Below are 5,323 nucleotides of genomic sequence, written 5' to 3' on the forward strand. Positions count from 1 at the left end.
ACTCATGACCTGAAAATGGCAGCAGTCGTCTTTGCTTTAAAGATTTGGAGGCACTACCTTTATGGTGAGACCTGTGAAATCTATACGGATCACAAGAGTTTAAAGTATATATTTCAACAGAAGGATTTAAATTTGAGGCAACGGAGATGGATGGAGTTGCTAAAAGATTACGATTGTACCATTTTGTATCATCCTGAAAAGGCAAATGTTGTAGCAGATGCCCTCAGTAGAAAATCTATGGGTAGCTTGGCCCATATCACTCTTGGAAGGAGATCAATTGTTGAAGAAGTCCATCAATTGGAGGCCGGTGGAATTCAATTTGATCTTGGAGAATCAAGAGTTTTCTTAGCACATGTTCGAGCCCAATCTTCCCTGATAGAACAGATCAAGGTTGCACAAAGTGATGATTCGAAATTAAGAAAGCTTATGGAAGATGTTCGCAATGGGAGGAACTCAGACTTTTCTCTTGATCAAGATGTATTGCGTTGCGGTCAACGCTTATGTGTGCCAAATAACCCCGACTTGAAGAAAGCTATTTTGGAGGAGGCTCACAATTCTAAGTATACCGTTCATCCAGGCTCCAATAAGATGTATCAAGATTTGAAACAATTGTTTTGGTGGGAAGGCATGAAGAAAGACATAGGCGTTTTTGTTTCTCATTGCTTAACTTACCAACAGGTGAAAGCTGAACATCAAAGACCTGCTGGGTTATTGCAACAGATTGAGATACCTGAATGGAAGTGGGAAAGGATTACAATGGATTTTGTAACAGGTTTACCTCGTAGTTTTAAAGGTTTTGATTCAATTTGGATAATTGTGGATAGAATGACAAAGTCAGCTCACTTTCTTCCGGTGAAAACAACTTTCAGTGCAGCTCGATATGCTCAACTTTATGTTGATGAGATAGTTAAACTACATGGAATTCCAGTGTCCATTATTTCAGATCGCGGGCCCCAGTTTACCTCTCATTTTTGGAAATCTTTTCAAAAAGCGTTAGGAACTCGTCTGGATCTTAGCACAGCTTTTCACCCTCAAACCGATGGACAATCAGAGAGGACGATCCAGACATTGGAAGACATGTTAAGGTGTTGTGTTCTAGATTTTGGTGGAAATTGGGACAGCTATCTACCTTTGATCGAGTTCTCTTATAATAATAGTTATCAAGCCAGCATCCAAATGGCACCATTTGAGGCTCTTTATGGGAGAAGATGCAGGTCACCTATTGGGTGGTTTGAAGTTGGTGAGGTTAAGCTTTTGGGGCCAAATTTGGTACAAGATGCAGTTGAGAAGGTTCGCGTAATAAGAGAATGTTTATTAGCAGCTCAGAGTAGGCAGAAGGCTTATGTTGATAACAGAAGGCGTAACTTAGAGTTTTCAGTGGGTGATCAGGTATTTCTTCGAGTGTCGCCTATGAAAGGAGTGATGAGGTTTGGGAAAAGAGGCAAGCTTAATCCTCGTTACATTGGTCCATTTGAGATTTTGGACAGGATAGGTGCAGTTGCTTATCGCTTGGCACTACCGTCTGAGTTGTTTATGATTTATCCAGTTTTTCACGTATCAATGTTGCGCAAATACCTTCCGTACCCATCTCATGTGCTTGCACCACAAGCCATAGAGCTAAAGGAGGATTTATCATTTGAAGAGGAACCAGTGGCTATAGTTGATCGCCAAGTAAAGAAACTACGTTCTAAAGAGATAGCATCTGTGAAAGTTGTTTGGAAGAATCATTCGATAGAAGAAGCAACTTGGGAAGTGGAGGATGCCATGCGCGACAAATATCCGTATTTATTTGAGTCTGAAGGTAATAATCACATCTACCATAGTATATGAGTTCAAAATTCGGGGACCGAATTTCTTAAGGGGGAGGGAATGTTATACCCACAAAGAAAAAAAAAAGGGAAACGGAAGTGCATAGTCACGTGGGGGGCACATGCCCCCACTTAAACCCCTTCTCCCTTCTTATTCTCTCGAGCCTATCCCTCCCTCTCTCTTTTATTTTCATTTCCTTTATACAAATCAAAACCAAACCCTCTCTTTTCCTTCGTCTCCTCTTTCATTCCATCTTCTTCATTTCAAAATCTTCATCCAACCACAACACACCAATTTCATTTTACCCTTTTATTTTATCTCTATTTTAATATATCATCTATATCCAAAGTAAATTTTTATTTTTCACAACCCCAAATCAAGAAGTTCATACTAATGAGTAAAGGAAGCATTCAAATTCTGAGTTTCTATTATTATTGAGGCTTCAAGGTAACTCTTTGACTCAATAATTAGCTATATCTCAAATTTTTAGCATCCCCATACTTGTGGGTATAGCAAAATCCGAAATTAGGGTTATTAGGATTAGGAAATTTGGGGCTTTTGTCAAGGTGAGTAAGATTATGTTAATTGACAATATTAGTAGCTCACAAATATCATTATTGTCATATTTTTAGAGTTGTAGAATTATTGGACATCATTTGGTAGCTCGTTGACGCGCTCAGAGTTGCTTCCGGTTCTTTGGAATCAAGTTGTGAGTGGATATTATATCTATAATTGTTTTTAAATATATTATTATCAATATTTTTGTTGAACCATTAATTTTGGAGTTTGGAAATATTTTATTATTGTGATTGTTGAATTTTTGAAATAAATATTGATTTGTGAAACTTACAATTTTATAAAAATACACACGAGAGGTTATTTACGTATTTTGTAAAGCATACATGTTTTTTTATTTGACTTTATTAAATTTTAATTAAATTTTAGTATGTATTCTTATGTATAATTTTTATTTAATATGAAAATTTAGTAATATGTTATAATTATTAGAGATTTGCTATAAATGATTTGGTTTGGATTGGTTTGGGAGACTCTGACTAGAAAATCGTAGTTAACGGCAGTTATGACGTTAACTTAAATGCATCTAACTCAGACCTCAGCTAGCAGGGGCGTTGCTAGCCCAACGTGTAGGCCACACGTTGGATCTGTTGTACCGTACGGGCACACTAGAGGAAAGGGCTACCCTTAGAGGTGGAGCCGCCCTAGGTGTGTAATATTTGATTTGATTTGACTTCTGGAATGAGAACTCCCATTTCAGTTCATCCGCTTAACTACTTATCTATTTGTTTGCATAATTAATTATTATGAATTTCTCATCTATGAAAGGAAATATAATTTTCAAGGTAAACTCTGTATTGTCTCGTGTGGGTTATAGATGTAATGTTTGCTCACTGAGTTGCAAAACTCACCCTATTATATTCATATGTTTTTCAGATACAGGAGTCATTCCAGGTTCCATTCCACCTGCCTCTCAGTAGATCTTAGTCACTTTGGTGAGCCCTTCTTCTTTCCAAGGGCTAAGTAATTATGTAATGGAACCTTGCTCAAAATTTAGATTATGTCAATGCTCCATATGTCACAGGCAGGATCCTCGTGTGGGTTATGTTATTTTGAATCTTGAACTGTTTAGGTAGTAATTATGATTTGGTGATGTAAGACTTATGGTTTTAACTATATACTCTAGTTATCAACTTGATATATATATATGATGCGTACTCTGGATATATTTGGTTGTGGATATGATTGGAGTATGTTGTTGTTGTTGTCGTTGGAAATGGATGTTTATTGTTGATACAGAGAGTTAATATTTATGTGGGTAATGTCCTAGAAACAGAGAAAATTCTGTCCGTTTTTCTGAAAAATTTGGTCGTTTGGGAGGGACTTGTCCCTTGAGCGCCAGTCATGGCTGGGTTCGAGCCATGACACGTATTTTGTTTACACTGTAAACGAAATAAATTCATTACACAACACATGTGTAAATGTTATACGGCCACCATTTTTTTAGTCTTATTTTGTTTATAGTGTAAACGAAATATATAGAGTATTATTTTTTTTACACTGTAAACAAAATAAGACGCATTTTCGTAAAAAACTGAAAAAAATATTTATTTCGATAAATAAAATATTTATTTAATTTATTTTAAAAAAATTCTCAATTTTACGACTGACCTAACTATTGGTAAATTAATCACGCATGAAATTTGAACTAAAATAATTTAATTATTACTGATGGTTTCATTGTTCAAAAAATAATTTGAATTTCTAAAAGATAAAAATCAAATTAAATTTGTTATTGAGTATTGACACAACCGTAAGTAACATATTTAAAAAATTAAATTTAATACTTTAATTAGTCACTAAAAAAAAATTTAATACTTTAATTATACCAATAATTTGACACTTTAATTTCAGTAAAGACATTTAAATTTAAGGGTTTATCTAACTTATATCTTAAAAGTACATATTAAAATAATAAATTAAGATTTTTTTAAAATACAAATAAAAAAAGTTTTGGCAGTTTTATCATGAATAACTTGTTTACAAATTAATTTTTTAAATTTAACCCATTGAGAATGGCATTGGTCCAATTCGTGCTAAAGTTAATCAAGCTGTCAATAAAAATGACTTGTTAAAAAAAATTTTGATTTTGACGATCAATCACATGATATGTCAACGATTTTGTTGTCGCTGATAGACCAGTTAAAAATCAGCCATCAATACAACGATAATGTGAAACTTTGTGGTAATATCTCTTTTTTATATATTATAATTATAAATAGATAGATAAATAGATGAGTATTTGTTGGTATAAAAGTTGACAGGTCAGACAATTCGACCATGGTAAAGCAAAAAATATCGTCCGATCCATGAGAAAGTCGAAGTATTGTGCAGGTCGAAATAATATGACCCAAGGGTTAATCTATATTAGAAGTTTCGACTTACCATAAAAGCTTGAGCATAAGGAAGTGGAATATCAATTATAAGATGGGTTGAGTCAGAAGTCTCTAAAGTCGAAATGCGCTAATTGCACGTATCCAGAAGTGGTATAGAAAACATGGGACTTAGAGACCTAGGTAAGAGAAGATGTGGAATGTCAAGACTTGGGAGTCAAGATTCTTCGTAGTCAAGACAAGGTCGTAGGTCATAAAGACCCCGAGAAAAAAGAGAAAGTTAGATCGTGTCAAGAGAGGAGCATTCTACGATTCACTTCTTATGGTCTATAAATAAGAGAAGTTCAAAACAATTTAGCGACTTCAATCAAAATACTTCACAATCACACTAACTTTCTGCAAAAATCTAAGTCACACTGACGTCAACAAAAATTATGAAATTTCAGTACAAGTGAGTGTATGGAGTCAATTTTCTGTTGTTCATTTTTATTTTTTCTTTTATTTTCTCTTTTATTTCTAATTTATTTTATTGCTTTTGTTTTCCTTTCAAGTACTTTAATTTTTTTTATTTATTTTAAATTTTAAATTATTTACTGTTTTATTTA

At 34.1% G+C, this 5,323-nt stretch overlaps 1 long non-coding RNA gene across 1 annotated transcript; it reads left to right on the forward strand.

The window, feature by feature from the left end:
- On the forward strand, nucleotides 2,089-3,514 carry LOC107621101. The gene is made up of 3 exons (XR_001615833.2): nucleotides 2,089-2,256; nucleotides 2,442-2,518; nucleotides 3,262-3,514. It is a non-coding gene; the product is annotated as an uncharacterized LOC107621101 (long non-coding RNA).

Source organism: Arachis ipaensis, chromosome B02, assembly GCF_000816755.2.
Source record: "Arachis ipaensis cultivar K30076 chromosome B02, Araip1.1, whole genome shotgun sequence".
Classification (NCBI taxonomy): Eukaryota; Viridiplantae; Streptophyta; class Magnoliopsida; order Fabales; family Fabaceae; genus Arachis; species Arachis ipaensis.